Genomic DNA, 15403 nt, shown 5'->3' with positions numbered 1-15403 from the left:
CTCCTGCCAAAAGCAAAGCAAAGCAAAGCATCCACCCTTTTCTTACCGGCGTCGTGAATTGTTTGTCAACATCTACTCATCCTAACGTTGGTCCAGTCTTTGTCTCAGTGTCAAGTCAGTCAACACTTTAGTCCACATGGTCAGTCCAGTCACACACATCATGCACACGCATTCACACTAGATCTTGCTGATAGTGGAGCCTCACGCGCAAAGGATCAGATTCTCCACCCTCATCAATATGAGCTCATTTATTTGTTGTTTCTTTTGTTTTTAGAATAAGAGTTCTTTATGATCTTGGACTGGATTGACTCGCTGCAATCCTTTTAGACAGGAACTCGCAGGTTCCCACAGGTGACCTTTTCCTCAGCCCATTGTAATCTGGAAAAGCTCACCTTATATTTGCTCTCACAAAAATGTTTTACAGCGCTGTTAATTCAGTCTTGCAGGCCTGCTTAGAACAAAAAAGGAGAAAAAGCGAGCTGATTATTAGCTCATCAGAGCACAAAACATCATCACCAAAGGGGGCGACACCTGACAGTTTTCTCTAAGTGCACTGTTACAAAAATAATGAGCCCCTCCTCGACATGTCCATGTTTAGTAAAACTCCCTCTATTGAAATAAGAAAACAAGCCAAACCTAACTGACAGAATTAACCCATCACTAAAACAACAACCCCAAAAATCTTCATCACAGAAAAGTTTTGCTTACTAATCTAACAATATGTTGTGGGAATTAGAACTTTCCGGGCCATAAAGCTTTTGCCCGACTCTTGGCTTAACTAATACTTACATAGTCTGAAATCAGACTTAAAATCACTCCCTCTGTTCATTTTGCCCACATCATATTTCAGTGGTTGGCCTCAGGTTCTTCAGCTTCCTGACAGTCTGAAGTCAGCTGACAGAGTTTCACCTGCTAAATACACAGAAAATCTTGTTAAAAGCCGCACAGTTTGCCCAACAGTAAAATTCCCATTAAGCCCTTTCTAAACACTTTATAACAATGTGTCATCACTAAATTATAAACTTCTTCTCCAAATCTGCACGACTGCACTTAGTCACAGACTTTATTTAATTGTCCTGCGGCTGCTATCATATATTTTACCAAACAATTCTTCTCACACAGTCACAGATATATTTCTCTCAATGCAAACTTCACTCATGTCTCAGACAGGAAACTTGAGTTTTTCTTTTTTCTTTTTTTTCTATCCCCACTCATTCAACTAATTTGCATATTGAGTCACATCTCGAGAAGTTGCCCTGACAACAGAAATGCATATTCAAAACATTGCCGCATAATTCAATTATTATTATTTTATTTTTATTTCTACAGTCGTCACTTCTTTTGCTCAATCAGCTGGAAACCACTTCTAATTCACTATTTTAAAACTGCTTTAAGCTTTTAATCCCTGGTTGGTCCTCCCAGTCTCTTTTTCCTTTTCACAAAAGTCACTCTATTGTCCTGCAACTTCCTGAGTTATTCCTCAGCTTCAGCCTTTAAGTGTGTTAAATCTACACCATTTAGCATTTATGTCATGTATTCACATTCATGAATGTAAGCATGTCTTCATTGGGTGTATGTTGTGTATTCATATTAATATTGAGTGTAAGCTGGTCTTCGTTGCCTCGATGTGTTTTTATAATCAGATTTAATTCCTGCATCTTTGCGCTGAGCTGTGGATTCAAACTGTCTCACTTCTGATTCTCTCCAAAAATAATTTCACATGTGACAATTTCTACATGTGTGTTTTCTATTTTTCTATTCATTTATGTATTATTAGTTTATTTATTTCTTTATCTCTCTCTCTCTCTTTTTCTTTTTTTCTTTACCTTTCTGTTGCGATGCTCTGGATGTTTCTAAACCCACAAATTCAGCCTCAATGTTCAACCCAATTTTCCTATGCTGTCACTTTAACACGTCCAGCCTTCACCTCTCACCGGTCCTCGTCCCCTCTTCTCTCAACTTCCTGTGTGGCCTCCCAAATCAAACACAGGCCCAAATCAGCTGTTTCTTCTTCTCTCTTCATTCTCTCTTCCTCTTTTCAGTCTTTTCTTGGCGCTTAACTCCCAGCATGGCAAATATGAACTCAGACAGTCCCATCCAGTGGTTTCACACAGTCATGTCACTGGTACACTTTCCAGTGTTTCCATCAACATACATGCTGCTGGACCCTTCAGTGTTTTAGGTCAGTTGCACTGTCTTCTTGCCTGCTGTTAATTCTTCAAGTCCACGGTGTTGTTCTGTCTGTCTTCTCTCTTCATCAGGAGATTAACTGCCCTTTAAGCTTCTTCTCAGGATAAGGACAGGATGAGAGGTGAAGCTGTGAAATTTTAAACCAAAGCCTGTTTTCGTCCCAATTCAATTCAATTCAATTCAATTCAATTTTATTTATATAGCGCCAAATCACAACAAAAGTCGCCTGTTAATCTGTCATTTTTCTGCTGTATTCTTCCAGGAGGTTGAGCAAGTCCATGGGCACCTGTATTAACACACTAAGACATTTATTTAATATCATTTTCATTACTATTACTTAGCACTTTCATTCTCCAATTCCTCTGTTTTCATTTTGAAACGTCTCTCACAAACTCACAAACTATATTCAGACTTCCTGCTTCACTTCCTGCCAGACACACACACCCACACACACTCACACACACACTTCACTTTGCTGGATTTTCATCCGTTTCTACAGCCTAATTGAGCTCTTATCTTATGTTCACCCTCTGACCTAGTTCTTTCTCACATCTGGGCTTGGTTTATAAAGGCCTCTCTTATTAAAATACATAAAACAATCTAATCAGAAAATAAGCACTAAGAATATATATTTATCTTGTAACATTAAGTTAATGAACAATTGTGTTGAAAACTGAGATTACAATATCAATCAAGATAATTATAATTATGGTTTTTGCTGTAATTAAACAGTCATGCGGAAATGTGGCAACCACAGAACTTTAGAGGCCTTTTGTTCAATTATGTGTGGACTGTTTCTTTAGTCTCATACACAAATTGTTCTCAGTGTCTATGAGACTGATGAAATATCCATGTGTGCTGAAAGAGACTGTGCTGGTCTGACCCCCTCAACCGAGGTATTGTGGGTAATGAAAGAGCAGATAGGTTGGCTAAAGCAGCTGTTAAAAAAGTAGACATAGATGTGCAGATACCATTGTTGAAATCTGAGGGAAAAAAATAGTTTGGACACAAAGTAAGAATTTCTGGAGAATGGCATGGGATAATGGAACAAAAGGGAGACATGGGGTACAAAACACAATAGAAGTTAAGAGGAGTAGTGGGTTAAATAGGCAGCAGGAGAATACAAACAGGTCATTGCTTTCTAAATGGTTCTCTTTTTATGATGGGGAAACATCCGACTGGGTTATGTGATGGTGTAATGCTATGGAGACGGTTGAACATGTGGTTATTTGTTGCAGGAAGTATAGAAGTCAAAGGAGAGTGTTGAGGGTGGGAACTGGTGGTGAAATGAAACTTACGTTTGAAAAAGTGGTTAATCAGTTAAGTCCTGATGAGGTGAAAGGAGTGGTTTTTCATTTTTTGAGAAATACTGATGTCATCAAGAGGATCTGAGGATCTGGAAGAGAAGTAAGAGTAAAAGCCAGGAGATGGCAGTAGTGCAACATCTTTGGATGCAAGCTGCTGTTAAAAATGACAGAAGAAGAAGTTTGCTTGATCATTCCTCAGCTCGTCTGTGTGAAGCTGAGTGTAAAGAGGCTCCTGCTGTTAGAGAAACACTGTTTAACAGAGTCAGACATGTTCAGACTGAATTTCAGTCAGAAACTCAGCATCACATTGATGAAGCTGCAGATTCATTGTGGTTAATTTCTGATTCATTTCTTTGCTGCCAGCTGAAATTTAAATGTAATTTAAAAGAAGGATTCAAGGTTATTGGGTTTTTTGAACCCAAAGATTTCACATGAGCGTATATGAATTGTATGATATGTCTCTTGTATTTTTCTATGATCATATTTTGATGTTGATTGTGATTGGTTTCATTTGTTTCTTCAGTGGCTGTAGTGTTTTAATGTTTAGATTGTCTTTTGTTCCATGTTGTAATTGTGTATAAAGTTTGATTTGAATGAAAGTTACACTCAAATGCTTTCAGTGTTGCTGTGTTGAGTGTTTGCATGTTTAATGTTTGTATGGAAGACTGGTGGGGGAGGCTGTTACATCTTGCAGGAGGTCTCCTCTCTCCAGGAACTCACTCTGCAGGTGGGGGAGATACAGGAGAGGTGGAGGAAGAACTCAGTCTGGGTGTCTATGTCTGAACTGGGCCCCGGTCCGGATGGGCCTGGCCCCCTTGCCCCTCCCTTCCTTCCCTCCCCATCTCCAGCTGCCTCCCTCTTCCCGCTCCACCACAATCACCCACACATGCAGGGCCGTGGGGTAAAGGTGTGTCACCAGGGTGCAGGGGAGGCATCACCCCCTCTGTCCTCTTCTGGCTGCCTGTGCCTCAATTTTATCCCACAACTTAGACATTCACATTACTCACACTCTCATAACACATACATATAGGACCTTGGGGGTGGGAACGCTACACGTCATCCAGAAGACCATCAGGGTGTACGACGTCACCCCTGGCACCGTTGCCCACCTCTCAATTTTAAATCCACGTATACATTGAGGGCTACCAGGAGGGGCTCTGCGCTTACCTGCTGCTGAGTAATTGCATATGAAAGCATGAGGATGGGAATGGATGTTTGTATCTGTGTGTGCCTGTTTGTCTGTGTCTATATGTCAGGTCGGGTATCAGACGCCACCTCTCTGGGGACATCTCAGGCCCTCCAAGGTATGGAGGCCTATCTCCCCCCACCACTCCCCCTGCCAGTGGCAGACGCCCTCAGACATCGGTGCGTTGGTGGTTCTTTGTGTCCGGGTATGGGCGTCCAGGTACTGCTTGTTGGGGCCTGGAGCCTGGGGCTCGCTCGGGCTCCTTCGGGGGTGGGGTGCCTTTGGCCTCTCAGCCTGGGGCTCGGTCACTCAGGCACAGCTGGCTGCCGGCGGAGCTCACGGGCACGTCACGTTTAAATCATGCTTTTTATCTGTTTTTGTTTTTTAATGTTCTGTAAAGAACTTGGGATCACCTTGTTGTTGAATTGTGCGATATAAATAAACTTGCCTTGCATTTTGGCTGCTACCTCAAAGCACACTGTGCGCTGTCGATCTTACGTGCTGCACAATAATATTCAATATTTAGTATTTACAGTTATCTTCACATAGATCATCGCGATGATGTTGTTTATTATATTGCTCTCTTTTGTTTGCTTGTTTCCTCTTTTTTCTTTCTCAACAGGTGATCCAGGTGATTGATATATGGATTTTTTGTCTGTTTGTTTTGTTGGCTTGGACAACTTCCTACCAGACCCGTGGAAGTGGAAGCTTCAGTGAAGAAAGATTCCTGCTCCCAGCCGTTCATTGGCTCGGCATTTTAAACCCCTAAAGGGTCACCTGGCCTGTAAATAAACAGGGCCAATAAAAAAAAAAAAAAATCACAACAATAATACAAAAATTTCAGCCAGTTTATCTTAATACATTAACTTATTCTTGTGTACACAGTAATTCATAAATAAATAATGTATATTATCAATAAAGATTGATCTAAACAGTTTAACTGCTATGTGCAGATAAAGGTTGCATAGCTTTAAAACATTTGCTATCCAGCAAATATCAGTCAAACTCAACACAAAAGGTAACATAACAGTCCTTCAAATTGTTTGGACCGGTGATCCAAATCAACTGGTGTTGGTCAAATAGATGTGGGGTAGACTTATTTTTAAGGAGCTGCTACCGACAAACCAGCAAATAAACACCAAATATTTCATCTGTGACATTTGTGAGGTTTCCTCAAACACACTCCGTCAGTCTTGTTGCTGTTGAACGACAAACTATTTAAAAATGTCGCGGGTTTACCTGGTCATATTCTCATTCACGGGGCGCTCGCCAAAACAAAAGCAAACAATTAACACCACGCCGATGCTGTTCACAGGACAGCAAGAGTAACGATCAGGAGCATCTTGTCTTCGTTATCGTTCCCCTCGTACGTGTTATTACTGCGATTTCAGCGTTTTCGCTTCACAACTAAAGTGTGCAGTTTACTTTGTGTGCACTCAAATGGAGTCAAGTCAATTAGCGCCACCTGTGGTCAAGTGCCATAGCCTACAGCCAGATTAACTTGTGACACACATCTGAGCCACGTTTGAATTCCTGTTTCATGCACAATACATTTGTAACTTTTCCTTTTTTCTGTTTTTGTGTCTTTCAAATAAACCTTTAAACTGATTGAAATGATGTTATGTATTTATTTTTGGCCTATAGCTACGGTGGCCCTGAGAGGCCAAACGGGCTGCAACTTAAGAAAGCACCAGCAATAACAAAAACGCTGCAAAAGCACAAAAAACGACAGCGGAAATAGGAAAAAACAAAACACAAATACAAAAAACGAAAACACAAATAGGAAAAAAGAAAACAGAAATGATTCTGGGGAGACAATAGTAATTCGTAATAAACAGAGCCAGTGTGACTAAGTGGAGCTTGTGAGAGTAAGTGGATTGAAGAAAGTGAGGGACTCAGATGTGTCAGTTGGTTTGTCTTTGTTTTTGAGTGTGGAGGAGAGTTAGATTGGGTTGGTTTTAAAGCTAAGTTAAGAATATTCTGAATTTCAATTCAATTTTATTTATATAGCACCAAATCACAACAACAGTCGCCTCAAGGCGCTTTATATTGTACAGTTTAATTTCCAAAACTTGCATATGATCTTCAGTTTGCAGCTGGACTATCACATAGCAGCTGGAGCAGTCTCACATGGAGGCCAGTCCACTGCTGCCACCTGTGGCCAAGTGCCATAGCATACTACTAGATGAACTTGTGACACACATCTGCAGTAGAGGCTGAGTGGCTGCTCTTACACCTGGAGCATCCAAATCGACCCACAAACACGTTGAAAGATGCAATGCCATCAATGTGGATTGTCAAGACTGAGAGACCTCTTCCCTCTGACCCCTCCCCAAACCCTCAAACCCTTCTACCCACCTCAACATACAAACGCTGTGTGGCTTCACGTGTTCTGTTGATGTTTACATGATCGAAATAACTTGAACACAAATACAAACAAACAAAGAGGAAGACCGCACCGGAAGGAAAAACCTACAAGTCCCAGCATCCTCTGTGTTTAGGGAGCAGTAGTGAAAGTGAAAGTATTGAGATCAGCAGGAGGAGGAAGGTGGAGCTGAGGCAGGTGAGTGTTAACATGCATATGTTTATTCTTATGACATAAAATAATTCCACGCTGTTCGTGTCTGTGGGTGAAATGTGAGGCCGGTCGGCTCCTCTGAGCGCTGGTTTCCTGTAAGTAGAGAGGAAGTGAGTTTAGCTGAGCCTCCGTTTAGTGTGAGAGAGCAGGAGGAGAGTGAGAGCTGTGCTGAGGCAGGGTGAGTGTTAACACCGCTCTGACATTACTCTGTCTCTGTGGTGGGAACAACAGGCTCCGTCAGTGGAGGCAAAAATAATCAGACTTTGGTTTTTCAAAGGAAACAACTTTATGTCGGAAGTTCCTGCACGCTCATTGGACAACGATGTGTCAATCTCAAGTTATTAGCCAATGAGCGTGCGGATTCACAGAAAGACCCGCCTTCACGTTTGAGCCACTTCCTGTTCTCAGTCCCAGCGTCCTGATCACCGAGGTTTCTGTTGCTCCGTTCAGTTTTCAGTTTTCAGTTTTATTTGTCATATGCAAGTTAGCACAGGGTCAACATTGCAATGAAATGTGTTTGACGAGCAACAGTCACTCAGCAGCATGGTACAGTAGAATAAAATATAATAAAATAAAATAATAAAAAAATAAATAGAAAAATAGTAAAGAGCAAAATATTAGAGAGACGTGGTAAAAGAGAAAAGATGATGACATAAATATATATGTATCTATAAATATAAATATACACTAGAAAATCTTGAAAAGAAATATGACGGGAGGGCAGATGGGATATTGCACAGGAATGAGCAGCAGAAAATTACAGTATAAGTGGAGTGACCAGTGCAGATTAAACAGAGTACTTGTGAAGCTGCAGGGTAGCTTCTGAGTGCATCCTGTGTTGTGTGTGTTTAAATGTTGTGGTTGAGGTGTCGTATGGCTTGGTGGTAAAAACTGTTTTTAAGTCTTGTAGTCTGAGCAGACAGACTCCTGTAACGTCTGCCAGATGGTAGCAAGGAGAACAGCTGATGTGCTGGGTGGCTGTGGTCCTTGATGATGCTGTGTGCTTTACGGAGGCATCGCTGGAGATAAATGTCCTGAATGGCAGGAAGCCTCGTGTCAGTTATGTGCTCTGCTGCCTTCACCACCCTCTGTAGTGATTTACGGCTGCTGGAAGAGCAGCTTCCGTACCAAACAGTAATGCAGCTTGTCGGCATGCTCTCGATTGCACACCTGTAGAAATTTCAGGTGATGTTGGCGTTCATGCCAAACTTCCTCAGCCTCCTCAGGAAATAAAGCCGCTGACGAGCTTTCCTGATAGCAGTGTCTGTGTGAAGGGTCCAGGAGAAGTCCTCGGTGATGTTGAGTCCAAGGAATTTGAAGCTGCTGACCCTTTCGACCTTGACACCGTTGATGTGGATGGGCTGGTGTTCCCTGACTGGTCGTTTCCGGTAGTCCACTATCATCTCTCTAGTTTTTCTGATGTTGAGAGTCAGGTTATTTTCCAGACACCACTCGTACAGTGCCATCACCTCCTCTCTATAGGCCGTCTCATCGTTGTCTGTGATGAGGCTGTGATGGTTGTGTCATCCGCAAACTTGATGATGATGTTGGACTCGTGTTTAGCAACACAGTCGTGTGTGAACAGGGAATATAGGAGGGGGCTAAGCACACAACCCTGTGGCGTACCTGTGTTTAGGATGAGTGATGAGGAGGTGTGCTTACCAACTCTCACCACCTGGGGCCTGTTTGTGAGGAAGTTTAGAATCCATCTGCAGATCAGTGTTCCCAGCCCAAGGTCGACGAGCTTCGTGGCAAGTTTTGAGGGGATGATGGTGTTAAATGCCGAGCTGTATTTGATGAAGAGCATCCTTGCATATGTATTCCCTTTCTCCAGGTGAGTGAGGGTGGTGTGCGTTGCCAGGGCGATGGCATCCTCTGTGGCTCTGTTTGTCCGATAGGCAAACTGAAGAGGGTCCAGTGTGTCAGGGAGGGAGGAGCAGATGTGACCTTTGACCAGCCGCTCCAGGCACTTCATGATGACGGATGTCAGTGCAACAGGACGGTAGTCATTCAGACAGGAGACCACTGATTCTTTGGGAATGGGAGTGATGGTGGATGCTTTGAGGGACGTGGGGACCACTGACTGCCTCAGGGAGAGGTTGAAGATGTTGGTGAACACCTCTGCCAGCTCGTCTGCACACACTCTGAGTAGCCGGCCTGGGATGCCGTCTGGTCCTGGAGCTTTGTGAGGATTTACCTTTTTAAAGGTCCATCTCACAGCTTCTGTTTTCAGAGTTAAAGTTGCAGCCTCACTGTCCTCCTGAGGGTAGAGGATCTGCTCTCTGTTGTCTGCATCAAAACGAGCATAGAAGTTGGTAAGCTCGTCTGCGAGAGATGCAGTGGGCTGAACACTGACTGTGTTGTCCTCCTTGTAGTCAGTGATGCAGCGCAGTCCATTCCACAGTCGCCTGGTGTCAAAGCTGTGGTAGCTGGACTCCATTTTGTCCCTGTAGTCCTTTCTGGCTGCTTTATATGCATCAGCATCCCCGGAGTTAAAGGCAGAGGTCCGCACTTTTAGCTTGGCGCGGACGTCTTTATTTACCCAGGGTTTCTGATTTGGATATATGCAGACAGTGGTTTTTGTGATGATATCATCCATGCACTTTCCAATATATCCAATGACAGAGTCTGTGAGTTCATTGATGTTGCCATCAGCTGCATCCACAAATATCTGCCAGTCAGTTGTCTCAAAGCAGTCCTGTAGGACCTCCTCAGCCTCACTGTCCCATTTGTAAATAACTCTGGAAGCTGGTTTTTCCTGTTTCAGTCTTTGTCTGTATGCAGGCAGCAGCAGTATGGAACAATGGTCTGCCTTACCAAAAGCTGGGCGGGGGAAGGGTTTGTAGCACTCTTTGAATGGAGTGTAACAGTGGTCCAGTGTTTGATCACCTCTTGTGGGGAAGGAGATGTGCTGATAGTATTTGGGGAGAACCTTCTTCATGTTGGCTCTGTTGAAGTCTCCCAGCACAATAAAGGCGGCTTCTGGATTTTTGTTCTCAAGTCCAGTAATGATGTCATACAGTTCGTCCATAGCCGTAGCTTTATCAGCATGTGGGGGAATGTAAACAGCTGAGTGGAGAACTGAGCTGAACTCCCTCGGGAGGTAAAAAGGCCTGACTTTAATGGTCAGCAGCTCGAGGCTCTGAGAGCAGTAAGTTTTTAAGATACACACATCTCTAGCCCACAAAGAGGTAACCATAAAGCACACCCCTCCTCCCCTTTTCTTGCCTGAGTCCTTCGTTCGGTCTCCCCGGTAAACAGTGAATCCATCCGGCGTGATGGCGCAGTCGGGGACACTGGGCTCCAGCCATGTCTCTCTGTGAAGGCCAGAAAGCAGCAGTTCCTGATGTCTTGTTGGTGTTTAATCCGTGCACGCAGCTCGTCAAGTTTGTTGTCCAGAGACTGGAGATTCGCAAGCAGGATGTTGGGGAGAGGTGGCTTGCTGTTTCTCTGTTGCGTTCGGCACAAAACTCCGGCGCGTTTCCCCCTCTTTGTTTTCCCTCGACGTCGCGCAAGTAAACAAAGGATCCCAGGCAGCAGAGCGTCCACGGAGTCGAAACCCGCTGTGCGCACAGAAATAGAAAACAGTACAAAAGAAATAATAACATTTTTGCTGAGATGACTGGGAGCTCTCGTCAGTGCAGCCATCTTACGGCGTCTGATATCTGATATTGATTATATTGGTAAACAGGCTGTAGCATAAACATCAAACACAGCTGAAGTAGTTTTTGGATGGTTGGCTTCAAATGATCCGTCAGTTTGAAAAGTAAAAACAATTTAAAAATGGGTGAAGCTGATGCAGGGCTCAAAAAGCCATCTCTAGACCCAGCAGTCTTAGCTAATTATAGGCCAATCTCCAACCTTCCTTTCATATCAAAAATCCTTGAAAGAGTAGTTGTCAAACAGCTAACAGATCATCTGCAGAGGAATGGTTTATTTGAAGAGTTTCAGTCAGGTTTCAGAGCTCATCACAGCACAGAAACAGCTTTAGTGAAGGTTACAAATGATCTTCTTATGGCCTCTGACAGTGGACTCATCTCTGTGCTTGTCCTGCTAGACCTCAGTGCAGCGTTCGATACTGTTGACCATAATATCCTATTAGAGCGATTAGAACATGCTGTAGGTATTACAGGTACTGCACTGCAGTGGTTTGTATCATATCTATCTAATAGACTCCAATTTGTGCATGTAAATGGAGAGTCCTCTTCACACACTGAGGTTAATTATGGAGTTCCACAGGGTTCAGTGCTGGGGCCAATTCTGTTTACATTATACATGCTTCCCTTAGGCAGCATCATTAGAAGACATAGCATACATTTTCACTGCTATGCAGATGACACCCAGCTCTATCTGTCCATGAAGCCAGATAACACACACCAATTAGTTAAACTGCAGGAATGTCTTAAAGACATAAAGACCTGGATGGCCGCTAACTTTCTGCTTCTTAATTCAGATAAAACTGAGGTTATTGTACTCGGCCCTGAAAATCTTAGAAATATGGTATCTAACCAGATTCTTACTCTGGATGGCATTACCTTGGCCTCCAGTAACGCTGTGAGGAACCTTGGAGTCATTTTTGACCAGGACATGTCCTTCAACGCACATATTAAACAAATATGTAAGACTGCTTTCTTCCATTTGCGCAACATCTCTAAAATTAGAAATATCCTGTCTCAGAGTGACGCTGAAAAACTAGTTCATGCATTTATTACTTCCAGGCTGGACTACTGTAATTCATTATTATCAGGATGTCCAAAAAACTCACTGAAAAGCCTTCAGCTAATCCAAAATGCTGCAGCAAGAGTACTGACAGGGACTAGAAGGAGAGAGCATATTTCTCCTGTTTTGGCTTCCCTTCATTGGCTTCCTGTTAAGTCCAGAATTGAATTCAAAATCCTGCTCCTCACATACAAGGTCTTAAATAATCAGGCCCCATCTTATCTTAATGACCTTGTAGTACCATATCACCCTATTAGAGCACTTCGCTCTCGCTCTGCAGGCCTACTTGTTGTTCCTAGAGTATTTAAAAGTAGAATGGGAGGCAGAGCCTTTAGTTTTCAGGCCCCTCTTCTGTGGAACCAGCTTCCAGTTTGGATTCGGGAGACAGAAACTATCTCTACTTTTAAGATTAGGCTTAAAACTTTCCTTTTTGCTAAAGCATATAGTTAGGGCTGGACCAGGTGACCCTGAATCCTCCCTTAGTTATGCTGCAATAGACGTAGGCTGCCGGGGGATTCCCATGATGCATTGAGTTTTTCCTTTCCAGTCACCTTTCTCACTCACTATGTATTAATAGACCTCTCTGCATTGAATCATATCTGTTATTAACCTCTGTCTCTCTTCCACAGCATGTCTTTTATCCTGTCTTCCTTCTCTCACCCCAACCGGTCGCAGCAGATGGCCGCCCCTCCCTGAGCCTGGTTCTGCCGGAGGTTTCTTCCTGTTAAAAGGGAGTTTTTCCTTCCCACTGTCGCCAAAGTGCTTGCTCATAGGGGGTCATATGATTGTTGGGTTTTTCTCTGTATCTATGAAGCGCCTTGAGGCGACTTTTGTTGTGATTTGGCGCTATATAAATAAAATTGAATTGAATTGAATTGAATTGTTAACACCAGGACTTTAGAGGGAAGAAGAGTCACAGCTCAGCATGTTGTTGACGCGTTGTTGTTCAATCGGGGGAAAACATCTGAATCATTGCAGGGGGAATGGCTTTCACAACTTTAATGAATTTACTCTGAGTACATGATATGCCATAATTATCTATGAATTTGTTATATGTTAACACATTTCCGTCATTGTCTAAAAGGTGTATTTATAAAAGATTGCAGTCAAGCCGTCCTGACCAGGAGCTTTGATTGATTGATCGATTGATTGATTGATTGAACTTTATTCATCCCGAGGGAAATTGGGTTAAGGCTGCCAGCCGTGCCAGCGCCGTCTTACCCATCCGACCATATATACATTACACAAACATCACATGGGGAAGACAGGTCAGAGGGGTATAACATGGAAAAGCACAAGATGAGGAAAGATAAGGTCTGTGTGTGTGTGTCCAGAGTTCATCTGAGACAGTGTCCTTCGCCCTGCCAAGCTAAGTAAACAGTCTTCCAGCCAACCCAGGTGGCCTTGCATAGAATGGGAAGAACAGTCTCAACACAGTCGTTATCAGGGTGTTGTTGTTCAGCTCCAGCCTTGAGACCGCAGCTGGCGCCGAAGGGGTCTCCACATGAAGTGATGGTGGTTTTTACTTTAGTGCGAACAACTCATATGAATTTCAAAGCTGTTCTAACAGCTTTGTCCATTTTCAGTTTGTTTAAGGCGTGATCTCAGTCATCCAGTGATATATCAGAATCACAAATTTCTCTGAATACAGAATCGATTTTTGGAGTATAAGCTTCAATCTGATCAAAAAAACTTAATGAATCAGTAATTAAATATTTTGAGGAGTATAAATTTGAGTAAAATTTATGTTTTTCTTCCGCTATAGTCTTATGATTTGTGCATTCCTTCCCATTTACGATTAATGTATTAATAGATTTCTTTTCTTGCCTCCGTTTCTCCAAATTGTAGAAATATGAAGCACTTTTTCACCTTCTTCTATCCATTTTGCACGAGCTCTAATGTAAGCTCCATGAGCCTTTTTCTTGTATAGATCATCTAATTGAGCCTGTAAAGACAACAGGGATTTCTTATCAGCCTCTGACATAAAATGTCTATTACAATAGTTATTTATATTGTAAAGTAATTTACTTTCAAATTCCTTCTGTTGTCTACTTTTCATTTTACTAAACGTAATTGAAAATTCTCTAACTTTAAATTAAAAAAATTTCCATCTATGTATGTAATTGCCAATTGTTACATTGTTGTAAATGTTATGGAGGAGCTCTTTAACTATCTTAACATACCCATCATCAATTAACAGATCTGCATTAAATTTCCAGTAATCTTTTTTAAATTGCGTTTTATTTTCAGGGTTAAGTTTAAAAGTAATAATACTGTGATCTGTCAACGGGGCTGCTGAGATGGAAACATGTGAAACATGTCTATATATTAAAGTCGACCCAACCACAGTATGGAACGCCAGGACTGCCATAATGAATTAATTAAATGCACAATTAAATAATAAATTAAATGTGACAATAATAAATTTAAATTTGAAATAATTAATTAAAATGGGAAATAATTAATTAATTAATATTTTTGACACATTTAATTAATTAATTATTTATTTCACGTTTTAATTAATTATTGCCACATTTCAATAATTATTTAATGGTGTATTTAATTAATTCATTTTGGCACAGTTGACTCCTTCAGGTCTCACCATACATTTATTTTATCTGTCAACCTCAGCCATCAAACCCAGGGGGCGGGGTTAACGCTGATCGAGTCAGAACCATTGCTTTGGCCTGGTGGCCATTGTTTTTAGAAGGCGTTACTGCACACCAACAACTGCCATGTGGAAACTAACAGAACTGAACTTTGAAAAACCCTGTTTGTGTCTCACCAAATACTGTTTTAATATTTTTTAGCCGAGAATGTAGCAGTTTAATCTTCAGATGTCTGGTCGGTTTGTCAAGATACAGCTTCTTTGCAAAAGTGCTTCGATGATTTTGGAGATGGCAAAGCGTGGGATAGACCCGCTCGCCTCGCAAGCAATCGAGCTGTTATTACCACCGGCAAAGCGCAGGCCCCGGTACACAGCTGTAATAACCCCGCTGTACACTGACTTCATTTACTGAGGTTATATTTATCGAGTTTTTATTTCCTGATGTTCGTATGTGTCATACGTGTTCCAGTCGCCAATTCTGAATTATAACTAACATTAAAAACATGTTTAAGGAGGAGAAGGAGAAAAAAAACTTGATTAACATCTGATGTTTGAGGTTTCTGTTGCTCTGATATCTGATATTGATTATATTGGTAAACAGGCTGTAGCATAAACATCAGGTCTGTTCTGAAAACTGGCTTTATTTTTTCAAAGTAAGGGAATATCTGTGGTCTGATACCGCGGGCTCATGGGCTAAGGACTTGGATTGACAAGTCAAGCGCAGATGATTGTGTTGTTTCTTATAAAGGCTTGTGTGTGTGTGCCTTCCTGTGTGTGTCCTTGTGTCAGTGGAACTGAATCAGTGTGTTAGAGAA

At 42.1% G+C, this 15403-nt stretch overlaps 1 protein-coding gene across 1 annotated transcript in view; it reads right to left on the bottom strand.

The window, feature by feature from the left end:
• LOC146391788 (protein NLRC3-like) overlaps positions 1-15403 on the bottom strand; it is a 453804-nt gene that overhangs the window by 174899 nt on the left and 263502 nt on the right. The window lies entirely within an intron of this gene.

Source organism: Perissodus microlepis, chromosome 3 (assembly GCF_051167445.1).
Source record: "Perissodus microlepis isolate ML-2025 ecotype Zambia chromosome 3, ASM5116744v1, whole genome shotgun sequence".
NCBI lineage: Eukaryota > Metazoa > Chordata > Actinopteri > Cichliformes > Cichlidae > Perissodus > Perissodus microlepis.
The sequence above is the reverse complement of the archived record's forward strand: the minus strand, read 5'-3'. Positions and strand labels throughout refer to the sequence as shown.